We start from the raw sequence: 15576 nt of genomic DNA, 5'->3' as shown, positions 1-15576 counted from the left end.
ATGCGTTTTTAAAAGAAATCATTAAAGACATGATTATAAGCTGGTTGGTTGCTAAAGGTCCAAATTGTGAAAAATTTTGATGTTACTTATGGTAAGCATGAAAATTGAAAAGTATCTAAACAAAAAGGCAACTCTGGTTATGAAGTACTGTAGTACAATTTGTAATGATTAGTGGAAAAGCACACTAATTTGTGAGATGCAGTATTTTGAAGGTCACTCAACTTTCCACTTGCTATAATGCCATTCAATTAAATACACAATAAATTTCTAAGATTATTTATGAAAAGGATTTTGTAATTCTTGTAAAATAGTATATTACAAATTCTGGCTGTGTACACAAGCAGAAACACCCGATTTAATGCACCATTAAGCAAACTGTAGCTTTGCTGTACACTTTTTAAACATTCAACCTAATTATGATGAGGTTTGGTCTTACTAAATACTGCATATTTAATCTTTTTAAAGAGTCTATATAATTCAATCACAAGATACAACTTGTTTATGTTGTAAGCAAACATACACAATATTAACAATATACAATATTCTGGCCTAATTAAAAAAAGTTCATGTTATCTTAAATACATTTAGATGCATAACACCACACAACTTTAATTATAACTTGCTATTTAATTATATTTTAAAACTAATTTGTATGACCTAGTACTTTTTTTTCTCTCTCTTCTACACAGAATGTTGGTCTACGGATCCAGTTAAAACTAGATTTTACTGAAAATGAATTTAAAAAGATTGAGTGTGTTAAGAGGAGTGGAGGATTAAGGGTAAGGTGACACCTACAGACACGAACTTATTTAAATTTGATTATCAGATGGTGTTCTGCTGATCAAATCAATGGGCTACACTGCATCCTACAAGGATGCTTTCTGGCATTCTGTCTCTGGGCAGTAGCATAAAGTTCTATGATTATAATCTACTTTTTCAAAAGATGATGTCTTTTCAAAATTCTCTCTTTCTTTTGTCATTTCCTATGCCCAGGGTATGCATGAGAAAACCATGAATCTCTTAATATTATCCCCAAATATAGGCGGTCAAGTACCTGTATATGAGGTATCATATACCATATAGGTATACAAATACTTATATACTTGGTATCATATATCAAGTAGTAAAGAGGATCTATGAAGGCAATCCATACCAGTATAGTCTAAATTTCATGAACTCTTTTGTTCCCAAAGCTGTTGACTATGCCCTCTATACCTGGATCTCCAGCATGAGTTAAAGGGAAATCTTTAATATTTGCATCAAAAAATAAGATATGCATGAAGTCATTTAAAATCAATAACAAGCAAAAATTTTGACAAGTGAAGTCAAACTTACTGTTTAGCTACTTAAGCATTGTTTAAATATATGAAATTAAACTGTGTAACAAAACAAGTTTCTGGAGGACAGAAAAATATTCACATCAGAATTTAATCTTACAGTATAATCCAAAAGAAGTATTAAAGCTTGTTTACCTTCACAAATTGTGACACCATTTCCTGAAAATCCCATGTTGCAATAGCAGGCTTCAATTCCATTGCGTATTTCACATTTTGCATTTGGGAGACAAGGTGTCTTGGTGCAATTTTGAGTATAGGAACAATTCAACAAAGTGGAAAAAACCACTAAATAAAATACAGAAATACACCTTTTCAAAAAGTAAAAGAAACACCTCTCCCCATTGTTGAATTAGAGTATAATAAACATAAATTCTCCTCTCTTTCTATTTAGATAAATGGATTATAAATTTTTCCCAAGAGAGCACTTAGCTAAGTAACAGCACAACAGCAAGTAAGTGAAACTTGGTTTTAAGATGAAGGCTTTTTTTTTTTTTTTTTTTTTCAATTTCAACCTTTATCAAGTAAATCTCAACGAAGCTAAAATGTAATAAACAACTCAGCTTTATAATAAAAACTGTGTTCCCACATCAGTATAGCATGTTGATTCAGTGTTACCCTTCATTCTGAGGTGAGATACTTTGAAAGGGAACTGCCTGATTGTAAAGCAATTTCCCTCCTCTGGGAGTAATTCTGTGTAGAAATGAAGGTAAATTGAGTATTTGGGTTTTTGTAAATTCAAATCTGTGTTATTTTAAGATGACATCTTATCTAGGAGAACAGATGCAATTGCTGTTTTTTTCTGTGTTCTAATGATTGTTTTCAACTTCAATTGTTTTCAATTTCAATGGTTTTCAATTCAATTATTCATAATAAAATTTATTTCACTATTTTTTTCCATTAGGGGAAATTTAAAAACAAAACAAAAACAAAAAAACAAACTCAACATTATGGGCAAAGAATGATCTTCCAGAAATGGAACAACACACAAATGTGACCAAAAAAAAAAAAAAAAAAAAAAGAAAAGAAACAAAGCAAAGAACAAGACTATACATCAGAGTTATTGAAATACATTTGGAAATTATATGTTGTGGACTGATAGGAAAAGATAAGGAAAAGTACAGGAGGTTCCTTTTTTATTGTTTTACCAGACCTTCTCAAGAGTCTTGAGGACCAACAGCTATAAAGCATGAGGTCATTGTTCTGAAAACAGTCATCTAGCATAAGTTGTTCTTATCAGGTACCAAGAGATTCTTAAGTATTCTGTTCTAAATCCTAGTGGCAAATAACTATGTATACTGACTAAGCCGGAATTATTTCACCCTCAGAGATGTCATTTACTATCTTTCTGCACAGTATGGTCAAAATGAAGCTCAAACCTGGCTCGGCAATCTCCTTAAAATGCCAGGAAGCCTCCCATGGGTGTTAATGGTTTGGATTTCCCAAATTTCTTCAGGTCAGAACAGAAGAAAGGTGAAAGGGGACGCTGGACACTTCCTCAAGAGGAATAAAAAGGTAACATTCCCTGGACCTTGGAATATTCAGCTTTAGAGTTGAAAGGTCAAGGAGAAAAACATCCTGAGAAGTACTAAGTCAATTCTCCTCGTAGATTTTGCCAAATCCACTTGCCATGTGAGCTCCACCTCTTAAAAACTCCCGTCCCCTACAAGGCATTGGCCCCTCGGACGACCTCGGCGACCAGGGACGCTGAGCACTCACCTAGGAGCGGGAGGAGTTTCATTGGCGGTGGCCGCGGTGGTGGCGGTGGCGGAGAGCGCGGCGGGGTGAGTGCGGCTGTGGACCCGGGACCGGGCGCCGCTGGGCGGGCGCGGCAGGGTCCCGGATCCGTCGTCCGTGACGCGCCGGCTTCCTCCGGACACTTTCCGGCCTCTTTTGTGTGAGTGTGTGAGTCAAGTCCTGAGTCCGCTGACCACGTCCGGCCCCCATTCCCTTTCCCCACGCCACCTGGGCTCTATTCCCTGCCTGGTGACCACTGACCCTGAGCAATGTTACAGCCCCAATGAGGAATCAGTTTGTCCCCAGGCGCAGCTCCCAGAGTGACACCCTAAAAGTGAGTACTTAAAAAGCCATGGTCTCTGAGATCCATGGAGAGCCCCTCTCGAGCTAGCATCCAAAACTCAATATGTTTTAGGGGTTCTCTCTGACACCTAAATTTCAAGACGTAGCCTTTTTAAAATATACTCACCAATAAATTTTCCTAAAGAACAATGGGTCAAGAAGTAGGGAACCTGAATCCATGCAAAGGGGCATGCCAGTGCTCAGTTTCCACCTTGCTGGGACTCAGGGTTGCATCGTGTAAAACAAGGATATAGTCTATTGTGTCTAGGTTAGATTGTGTTTTCCATTATCAACTCAATTTGAGGTAAAATTCACCTGTAGTCCCTCCTTACACCCGCAGAAAAATTGGTGCATCATATCCTTTGTATGTTAGTATACAAGTCGATTATGTAGAAAGATATTGTTCACGTTGGAACATGGAAACATTTCTAGCTTAAAAAATTAAAAATAACTGGCAGAGAAAACTAATATATCATGACAGAAAATAGATCAATGGTTACCCAGGGTTGGGATGCAGAAGAGGGATTGACTGCAGAAAGGCACAAGGAGAAATTGAGGTGATGATAATATTCTATATCTTGATTGAGGCGACAGTTATATGAGTGCATGCATTTGTCATAACTTATCCAACTGTATTCTTAAAATTGGTGCATTTTATCATATATAAGTTAGATGAATTGTATTATATGTAAGTTTAAATAAAGTTGATTTAAAGAAAGGAAATGACTAATATTTTTGCCATTAACACAAGTCATTTTACCTTTCAAAAGTCAGATCACCTTTGTCACATTCCATTCCTATTCTGTTTAAAAAGTGACTAGTGCAAATTTACTTTGTATAAAGGGCAGTCTCAGAAAGATGAACAGCCACAGCCCCTGGACTCCGGGGGGATTATGAACCCCTGGAAAAACAACTAAAACTAGTCACAATCACACACTACAAAGTGACTTATGTATTAACAGCAGTCACAAGTGCTTATGTGTTGACACATTTACCTGGCTCTCCATAGCATTTTCCCAGACTCCTTCTAGGTGAATGTGGGCAAAAGTTCCTGAGAGTGGCACCATAATAGGTGAGGCAAATGAGGAACAAAGGTGTTGTGTGACTTGCTCAGAGTCCACAGCAGCTCTTAGACAGCTGGTCTAAGTGACTGGCCTTGATTCGAACCCAGACTACAAGCTCACAGTCCATGTTCTCTATATTGCTTCTAGAATGACATCGCACTCAGGAGGCTGTTGCGAGAATGATGAGTCATCAGATATTGTTATTTGGGGAGTTTGAAAAAGTGATTTAAAAGTCCTAAATGCCATAAAAAAGAAGTTTTGGACTCTGATGATAACTTTTTTTTTCTAAATATTTTTGGGTTTTTTGTTTTTTAAAAACTGAAAAGCAATTCAGTGAATCACTGGCAAGAACCCAAATGATGGATTTTAAGGCCATACCAAAGGCAAGGAAGCAAAAATAAACCATGAAGAGTTTAGTAAATAGATTATAAATGCCTGAACAAGAGTAGGCATATTTGTGATGGAGAGATAGGAACAGATTACAGAAAGCATTAGATAAAAACAAATTTGATGTCTGCTTGACTTGGTAAAATTGAGAGATAAGGCTGAAACAAAGAGAATGTGGAGGTTTTCTAGTTGTATGAATGGGAGAAGGTGGGAACCATTCACAAAGATACAAAAGATAGGATGAGGAGTAATTTTGGGAGAAAAAATGAATAAGCCCAGTTTGGTAATATGAAAGTGGAAGTATGCCAATGATCTGAATTTATTTATGTGAAGCTAGTTTCTCCAGTTATAAGAAGTTGAGCTTCAATGTACATACATAGAAACAAACTTCAAAAGGCATAAATATAGAAATACATTATTTTCTGAGATTAGCTATAAATTGAAACACAGCACTTATTTTTAAAATAATTTACTCCATATATCTGCCACACTTGCTTCATCTTTAATTTTATCCTAAAGATAATAAAATACAGCCCAATCTTTAAAAATATCACTTTTTCCTAGACATTGCTTTAAAATTAGCAAAAGTGAATTAACACTTGAATCTAAAAAAAAGTTTCCCATTTTTTTCTTTTGCATGTGTGTTCTTATTAAAAGGCAAAAGTGTATTCATAGTCCTCGTCAAGAAAATGATAGTGTATAGGGGAGCATAAGGTGTTTAATGATGCTTATAGGTGTTTGTTTGTTTGTTTTCAGACAGAGTCTTGCTCTGCCGCCCAGGCTGGAGTGCAATGGGTGATCTAGGCTCACTGCAAGCTCCGCCTCCCGGGTTCATGCCATTCTCCTGCCTTAGCCTCCGGAGTAGCTGGGACTAGAGGCACCCACCACCACGTCCGGCTAATATTTTTGTATTTTTAGTAGAGACGGGGTTTCACCGTGTTAGCTAGGATAGTCTCGATCTCCTGACCTTGTGATCCACCCGCCTCTGCCTCCCAAAGTGCTGGGATTACAGGCGTGAGCCACCGTGCCCTACCCATGCTTACAGTTTTAATATTGCTCTTTGTAAAAATAAAATCACTTAAAAATGTATTGCTTGAAGAAGTCTGTATTTTTAAAGGAAAATACAGATAATCAATGTATAATTTTGGTTTCATTGTCTTGCATTACTTACAAAAAAACATTTAGAAGTTTTGGCCAGGCGCGGTGGCTCACGCCTGTAATCCCAGCACTTTGGAAGGCCGAGGCGGGCGAATCTTGTACAAGGTCAGGAGATTGAGGCCATCCTGGCTAACACGGTGAAACTCCATCTCTGCTAAAAGAAAAAACAAATACAAAAAAATTAGCCAGGCATGGTGGCTGGCGCCTGTACTCCCAGCTGCTCAGGAGGCTGAGGCAGGAGAATGGCGTGAATCCGGGAGGCGGAGCTTGCAGTGAGCCCGAGATCACCCCACTGCACTCCAGCCTGGGATACAGAGAGAGATGCTGTCTCAAAGAAAAAAAAAAAGCGTCAATCCAAAAAAGTGTTTTAATTACCAGAAAGAAAAGCATATTTTTAAAACGTATTCTCAAAGGAATATTGAACTATCAGTCTAAACTTTTATTAACAATTTTCCCTTGGGTACCACTGCGGTATGTTTAACTTTGAAAGATACACAACAATCACTTAGAGCTTGATTTTGGTCTAAATATAACGCATGGAAGTTAAGCCACTTTAAGCTACCTACCTGATTGTGGCTTTGATGAAATACACCAGTGTGAACACTCCTCTTGCAATGTTAGATCTTATCAGATCCATGATTAGTTCTATCTTAGGTCTGTCTGTAAGTGCCAAATTAAACAGGATTTCCTTGAAAAGTTCTTGGACAGGTTGGAGTTTGCAATGGAAAGTATTCACTCTGAAGGCCCATGTTTAATTCTAGCTTTTATCTTGAGTAGAGTCTTTAACCCTGTTGGGGATCAGTTCTGTTAAATGAAAATAACAGTATTTGCCCTGCTAGATGATAGTGAGCTGCTAAGGTCATTACTATACATGTAAGAATAATCAGACATCCATACCTTTGGACACTAAACACATTTAAATATAGGAAATTAGTGTATAGTTAACATAAAGCCCTTCTCCAAAAGTGCATGTATTCTGCTCATGGTGACTGACAGTAGGAACCTAATGCCACTTCTGGATCCCGTTTCTGAGGCCTTTGTAACAGTGTCTAGTTCCTCACCTAGACGTCAATAATGTGATTAGATTCCAAGTGTTTGTCACGCTCTAAGTATATCTCTTAATATTAGTCTATACTTATGGATCATTTGACTTTTCCAACTTATTGAACTTTTGCCACCAATTTGTTAATTTAGGTAATTCCGCATTACTACATATTTTCTGTATTCCCATAGTACTCTCAATAGGATGACAATTTACCACAGTTTCTCGCCTAAAAATATTGAGTTTCTCATGACTCACTTTTAGTCAAAATCAACATTAACAATGTACTGTTGGCAAAGTGCTATAGAAAGGTAAAAAAAAAAAAAAAAAAAAGAGGAAAATTGAGTTACATATGAAGTAGGCAAGATTAATTTGATTAAAACATACTCAATGTTGAAATTAAGAAAAGCTTTAGTAAAGTGGAACAGTAGCCCCAGTGTAGAGGAATGCCCATGAATGGAGAAGGACTGAAGTTTCCAAAGTGGGCTTGTCTGTTAATGGTTCTTAGAACTCGAAGGTCAGGAACAGAGTTTTTGTTTTTTGGCTTTTTGTTTTGTTTTGTTTTGCTCCATGACACTTCATTCAGTGCCTGAGTGAGATGTGTATGGAATTTTAAAATGTGCTGATTGATTGGATAAATTAAGAGTTTCTAGAGTAGTGCATAATGAAATTTGTCAAAAATGCACATTTGTGGCCAGGCGCGGTGACTCAAGCCTGTAATCCCACCACTTTGGGGGACCAAGGTGGGCCAGATCATGAGGTGAAGAGCTTGAGACCATCCTGGACAACATGGTGAAACCCCATCTCTACTAAAAATACAAAAATTAGCTGGGTCTGGTGCACGTGCCTGTAGTCCCAGCTACTCCGGAGGCCGAGGCAGGAGAATCACTTGAACCCGGGAGGTGGAAGTTGCAGTGAACTGAGATTGTTCTACTACACTCCAGCCTGGCAACAGAGTGAGACTCCATCTCAAAAAAAAAAAAAAAAAAAAAAAAAAAAAAAAAGCACATTTGTATTTTTGGAGACTATCTGGAAATTGTCTGTCTCAGAGGTCTTTTAGATTTTCAGATGTATTTTACATCAATGGGATATAGCAAAGGTCAATCTTTTGCATTTAGTTTTTTAAAAAGCAAGCACAACATAGTTATTTTAAAAATTATTTGTAGTTCCAAGACAGTAGGAGAAACGAGTTGTTTCTTTCTTTTTTTTTTTTTTTTTGGTCTAGTGTTAAACTTAGGTTTTAACCAATTGTAGGGAGATGCTAGTGTGGAAATCTGGCTAGCTGGAAACTTGTGTCTTTCTAATCTATGTTAAATATGTCTAATATCTGTCAAAAGTTGGTATGAAAAACAAATTATAACATTTTAATACACATTTTCACTTATGCATTTAATGAGTTCATCATCTAATTATGAAATTCAAGTTAGTATCCAAAAGCATTTTAAAAGTTGGATTTCTAAGACTATGAACAGGAACACTTGACTAGGTTTTCTGCTACAATTTTTTAGTGGAACGGGGTGCAAAAAGCATCTGGTAATTTTCAGTGTTGACTGGAAGGGAGGAGCTCCAAGTTCCTTCCCATCATAGTCATTCAATTGTTTTGTGACCTTCAGAAAAATCACTAAATCTTTCCATTATTCTGCTTAACACATTTACAAATGTCCCTGCTTTTTATGTTTTTTTCTCTCCCAGAGTTTCTCTTCATAAAGATTTATAAACTAGTACCCACACCAAGGAGCAAATTTTCTTCTGAGGCAGGTATTGATGTGAAGAGGAAAAATAAAAAACACCTGCATTTATGCTAATTGTTTCCATTTTAACTGACTTGTAAATTATTTCATTAATTTATTTTTCTTTCTTTGGACATTTCTATGTTATAAAAATGTCAAGCTGACTCATTTTCTGAAAGGCAGCACTTGTAAAACAGAAACCAGGTGAAAATCACCTCTTAATACTGTTCTTCTTAGCTATACTTTCAGCACTTGGTAACACTGATTTATTCATAGTTGATTGCTCTCCTTCATTGGGTTGTCCAAAATAACATCCTGAGAGGTTACAGAATCCCTCAGGATGTACGAGTAATTAATATTATTTCTTTAGGTTTGTGATACATTGTATTTTACATTACATTTCATCTACCTTTTTGTTCTTCACTCATTTACTGTATCTTTTTACAGCTCTCCACCACTGCTCCATTTTTATTAGGAAAATTAAATATTGTAATTATGTACTGAGAGCATATTTCAGTTGCTTGTTATTCACTATCATCTATTGTTATTAACATTCATATTGAAGATACAAGTGTCTGGTTCGAAACTCCAGGGAACATCATTATTAACTTCCTATCACTTTGAGAATTATCTTTGTATTCTTATGCTTTATTTTCCACTGTGTCAGAAACCTTTAATCTCAGACAAGATTTAATTTTTTCATTGTAAACTGTTTTATTAATAGCCTTCTATGAGAAAGAATTGGCTTAAAAATAGCTGTTTGGAAATCTAAAAGTACATTAACTGATAATCATTTACAATTTATCACATTTTTAAAAATGTTCCTATAAAGATAAGCCTAAGGCTCTGAGTTTCCCTTCATATCTCTATCTATAGGCATAAATTAACATAAATAGTACTATCTCCAACCAATTGCAAACGTAATTTTGCTTACACTGAAATAATTACCCTAATTTAAAGGTAAATTTTCAAAAGCCATGATGATGTAAAGGCATTATTGACCCATAACTTGTGAATTAACATTTTGAAATAAGGGCTTATCACATATAATTTACCTTATTTATTGTGCTTATGTATGTCTTAAAAATAATTCACAAGCCAATTGCACTAGTTTCTCTTTCAAAATTATTGAATAGTTATTGATTTTCCAAATTTTAATCATACCAAATAATCACACATCCTATGCTGGTAGCATAGTACATAATAAGGATCATTTATAAATCTATTAATAAGCTTTGACTTATTTGTCCTGTGAAATAATATAAACACATTTGCTTTATTTATTGACTTACAGCAGAGTTATGGAAAGCTAGAATGCTGATTAGATTTGGTGATTTCAAGAATATTTCTATAATGAACTTCTAAAGATTGAGCAAACATTTAAAATTATATCTTTTAAAAATGAATCTTGTTTGTGACATGTGAATAAAATTCTTTAAGATACAAAGAATATCGATATGGGGAAAAAAAAAAGTATCATTGTTTCATTTTTGTGCCAAATGTGATCACTGAGCTCAGGACAATGCAAGAACAAAGAGTTTTTTATTAATAGATATTCAGGTGTTTATAAGTAATTTTCTTAAAAATACATATAAAATGGAAAGAATTCTGAATCATAATTGGAATTATCTGAGAAACTGTTTAGCTGCAAAAGACAGAGGTTGCAGTTGAATTATTATCAAGGTAGTTGACCTTTATTTCTGAGGTTGAGATTCTATTTTACAATGTGTTTTTCATTTTGACTAAATAAATTAGAAAATAAAAATAAGATTCTAATGGAGGCAGTTAACATTTTCATCAACCTACGCACTTCTCCTTTAAAAAAAAAAGAGCGATACATAAAACAGTTTCTGAAGTCATTTTTATTTGATTTCTCTTACGTTATTTTTTACTATTGGTCAGATATTTAATGATTATTCATTGTTTTATTTTAAAGAATTTCAATATTGTATCATTAGCAACATATCTTTCAAATATTGTCCTCACCACACACATATTTTTGAGAGTGTAAAATGTTTTACTCATACGTGAAAAGAGCACTTTTGAAAACTTTATAATAATACATATCACTAAAATCATGATTCTTCTGATTTCTTTCATTGAAGGCTGAAATTAATTTTATGCATTGTTTTTACTTTTGGTGCTAAGATTGATAAGGTTGCCATGTACAATATTTAAGTAGTGATGTGTCTTGTTTACAATTTTCTGTGATCCATTACCGTTGCATTTGTGAGGAACCATATGATTATGGTCTTAAAGGTTGTCCTGTAAATATACTAATTTTGTTCCATTTCCCCACTGTCCTTGTCAATAGAATGCCTAAAGCTCAGCCTGTCCTTGTTTTGTTTGTTTTCTGAAGGACTTACAAGACTGTCAACAGGATGGATTAATTTTGTACCTCTCTCATCATAAAATGTTTGATCCTAATAAAGAGTTATGGTTGAATTTACTCTCACTGTGCAAAATTTTATTGAGAGATAATGTGGCAAAAAAATGAGTCTATTCTTATCAGAATCTTTACGTTGTAACTTCACGGTTTGTATTGAATATTGCATACCACGGAGGAAATATGTGTATGGTAAAATAACTTTCCCAGATGTAACTTTTAGTGTATATTAATCAACTCTTAACCTGATAATCTGTTATTAGAGTATGCAAGTATGATTATCGTATAAAAGTAATAGTCTGTATAAAATGCCTAATAATTAAGGCTTTAAGAATAATAGAACTTAAAATCTTTCTGATTTTCTCTGCTTTATCTCAAAAACTGTATCCCAGTTCATATTTATCATGCTACAATCACTTTAGCTCACTGACTCCCAGTGGCTTTATATGCCCAAGGCAATGTCAAACTTCTTTGCGTTCTGAAGCCAAAGGTATTGCTTCATCTACCTGGTGCACCATGTACATCAGTAGAGGAAACAGCGGTGCCCATTTCTGGCCTTGCTGCTATTCCATGTGCCTCCACACCAGTTACAAAGGCCTGTTTATCTCTCTGGTCCTCAGTGAAAATTTTTTTCACAATGGATATTTTTTTTTCTTTTATGATTCAGGAAAACTGTTCTAATTAGGTGACTGGTATCACACTGAAAGAACTATAGTAATTTAAAAAGAATGGCATGGAACAAGCTGCCATTCTGATGAGTGATTCTAAGGCAAAGGCTCTCAGCATTACTCTTGAAAAACTCTGTGTTTTCCTCAGTAGAATCTTAGAAAGGGATGCTCTTTCATAAGAAAACACATACTGACAAGTTAGCAAATCTATAGAAAGGCGACTTTTAAAATTTCGCTTACGGGACAAATAATTCAAGTATTAATGAATTCCCCAATGTTGTTTCAGATATAGCAGCAAATATTTTATATTTATCCGTTAAGACTCCAGCCAACATTACTGAGGGTCTGCTGTGCGGTATATTCTGTGTGACACTCTGGAGATTCAAAGCTATAGAGTGACAAACGAGTCATCCCCAAATGGTGCTAGAAATGAACTGGGTTGCCTGGATAGTCGGCTAGCTGGAACTTGGAGATCCTCTGCTTTGTTCATCAGGAGGTGCTGTGCCCAGCCTGGTGTTCCATGGGTCCCATGGTGCCCAGGTACATTCCCAGACAACTATTGTCAACAGCTGGCATCAAAATTCAGACTTTCTGGCACCCAAATTGATAAATTCCTTCCTCATAACTGATGGGATTGAGTCCTTACTCAACTCGCCAAAAGGGGAAGCAGGACCCTCCCTTCTAGGAAGCACATCTGTACTTCACGAACAGTGGAGAGGCGTGGGCAAGTAGCAGCCCTTCCCAGCAGATAATGGGAAGGCTGGAGGGCCTGTGCCTTTTCTTCTATTGTTGACTCTTGGCTTGTAAATTTACCCAGACAGGTACGTGTAGTACATGCTATCTGTGTAGGATTGGATTTCTGTGAAAGGGACTGTGCCTTCTGTTCTTGCACTTTTGTTGTAGGACAAGCCTATGAAAATGACTTTTTCAGGGAAAAGCAGGCACATAGGAGACTAGAAGTCGTAGGTTCTAGCTGCCTAGGAGCAGCGACAATACGGCCCTTGGGAGGTTGTAACTCTTTCTGTGGGGTGGAAGAAGAAGCTGCTTTCTGATAGGAGAAGAAGAATCCTTAATCTAAGCTACCTTGGTAGAGTATTTAGAATGAGTCCTCGGTGACTTTTAGACAGTCCTATTCTAATACCATTAAGGTTGACATGACATGTCCCTAGATTCGATATTATTAAAGTTAAGCAAGAAAAAACCAAAAATTATAATGCGAAGAAATCATTGTTAATTGTGGCAGAAAGAACATAGTCTGTTATAAGGGCATGGCAGAAACTGTTCGTTGCTTCCCTAGCAAATATTATTTTCATCTTTCTTGGTAGTCATACCTTGTACTTGAAGCTGTGAATGTGGTCTACTACTAAAACAGAACTGCATTTTGCAATTGGAATTGCTGAGACTAAGTTCTGGCCATTGAGGTATAAGCACAAGTTCTGGATTTCACTTTTAGAAGCCTCCTTAAAATAGGCTGTATACACACACACACACACACACACACACACACATATATATATTCTATTTCCTTCTTTCTGTTACTTTATCACAGTGGTAAAAATTGGAATTCTGTTTTCTTGAACTAGAAGAGAAAGCCACAACCTCATGATGTTGGGGGTGATAAACTGCAGCCTCCCAGAATTGGTAGAATTGGCCACCCCCAGTCTTCTTAAATGCAAGAAAAATTTACCTAGTATCTTGTTTAAGTCATTGTCATTTTGGAACTGTTATTTGGGGATTTATAATAACAAAACCTAATTCCGACTGATAACGTTTTCAGAACCATCAATGTTTTGGAGTTCGGAGAGCTAGAGATGAGGACACAGTTATATACCAGAACCAAGGCATGGCTACCAGAACAATTTACAAGTGTCTTCATTCTCTGTGAAGCCAGTTACCTTTGTACTAACATAATGCTGCCTGTCCTCGACCTAATTTGTTCTTGGCTTCTTGTAAATAAGCGACTTCCAGCAAGGGAAATCAGAGGTCCAGGCAGGAAGTAAGAATATTAGGAAAAAACAGGGCAACCACATGACCTAGAATAACAGTTTAGGGAATTGAATAGACACAAACACATAAACACACACACACACACACGTATATGTATGTATGGGTGCATATTATATATGTGTGTGAATATATAGTACAACAGTATGGGAAACTGTGTTGTATATGTGTATGCATACAATTCTAGACAGATATAAGTAAATTTATATACATTTACATAAGTAAATGCTATATCCCTCTTTATCCAAACTGTTTGCCCATATGAAGCTTATAAGTCCTTTAAGTTGTGAAGTACATTAAAGAGGTGGTTCCTTATTAAAATATAAATGCTACATGAAAGTACCTCAGAGTGGCAAGCTCAATACAGTGATTTAACTGTTCATGACTCTATCCTCTGAGTGCTTTGCTTTGTCTACTAAAAATGACAAACCTTCAAGACCTCAAAGAAATCCATAAACATTTTGCTCAAAAGGTTACTGAAACCTTTCTACAGAGTCAACATAGTGGCTTTTATAGATTATGAAGGTCATTAAAAAATAAGATCATATTTATCGGAGCAATATGAAAAAGCGTCCCAGCATGCTGTAAGTAATAATGGGAGTCTTATTAATTTATAACTATCACACAGTGTTTTTCTAACACAATTGTGAGCTTTGAGTGAAGCAGATGTGGCTTAGTGATAAAGTCTTTTGGTTTCTGAGTAGTTGACATCTTGAATGAAATACTTATACCCAATAGCTCTACTAGTAAAATTGCCAGTTCTGGTTTTCCCTTCAAATGCAATTATTAGGTAATATTAGCTTACAGATATTGCTGGAATTTCATACAAGTGGAAAAGAATAACATTTTGATATTTGAAGTCAACTTCTGATAGACTTTATTAATGAAGCACACTAAATCTTTTGCTGTAGATCAAAATTTATTTTGCATAACAAGAATTTTTTTTACAATGTATATTATCTTAGAAAAGTGTTGATATTGATAAGAGTCACTGAAAATCAAATTTGGGGAAAAATATTAAGAAAAATTTGAAGTACATTTTTGAATTGTAAATAAAATAGAGATTCAATATTATGGCTTATGAAGGAATGAAATAAAAGAATAATCTGGCCGGGTGTGGTGGCTCACACCTGTAATCCCAGCACTTTGGGAGGCTGAGGAGGGTGGATCATGAGGTCAGGAGATCCAGACCATCCTGGCTAACATGGTGAAACACCGTCTCTTCTAAAAATACAAAAAAAAAAAAAAAAAAAAAATTAGCCGGGTGTGGTGGCAGGTGCCTGTAGTCCCAGCTACTCGGGAGGCTGAGGCAGGAGAATGGCATGAACCTGGGAGGTGGAGCTTGCAGTGAGTGAAGATCACGCCACTGCATTCCAGCCTGGGCAACAGAGCGAGACTCTGTGTCAAAAATGAAAACAAACAAACAAAAAGAATAATCTAAAAGTCTTTTTTACATTACGAGCACACTTTAGTAATGAGCAACACCTTTTGTTCTGTGATTTGTGATTGTTCATGGAATTAAATCTTCGTTCTCCCTGTCCCCCTGACTTGATTTCCTTGTTTTGATCTTCACTGTGCTCTGCCTTAGTGTTACTACTATGTATAATTAGGATGCTCTGCAAAGACAGTAGATTCCCTCAGTGGATAAATTCTGTCTCATTCGGCTGGAGCTATGCTAGATATGCAATATTTAGCCATATTCTTTGCTTTCTCATTGCTGCCCA

General features: G+C 35.9%; 1 non-coding gene across 8 annotated transcripts in view; it reads right to left on the bottom strand.

The window, feature by feature from the left end:
* LOC101865577 (adhesion G protein-coupled receptor L4) overlaps positions 1–3151 on the bottom strand; it is a 118266-nt gene extending 115115 nt beyond the window's left edge. For 6 of the 8 annotated variants that reach the window (XR_010577600.2, XR_010577606.2, XR_006691266.3 and 3 more), the window contains exons 1-2: positions 3054–3151; positions 1473–1622 (exon numbers count right to left, since the gene is read on the bottom strand). This is a non-coding gene — a transcript (adhesion G protein-coupled receptor L4). The remainder of the gene's footprint in view (positions 1–1472; positions 1623–3053) is intronic. The other 2 variants (XR_010577603.2, XR_012429177.1) reach the window with 1 other exon arrangement.
* Positions 3152–15576: the final 12425 nt, after the last annotated feature.

The sequence above is a fragment of the Macaca fascicularis genome, chromosome 1 (assembly GCF_037993035.2).
Source record: "Macaca fascicularis isolate 582-1 chromosome 1, T2T-MFA8v1.1".
NCBI classification, from domain to species: domain Eukaryota; kingdom Metazoa; phylum Chordata; class Mammalia; order Primates; family Cercopithecidae; genus Macaca; species Macaca fascicularis.
This window is presented reverse-complemented; position numbering and strand designations above follow the sequence as displayed.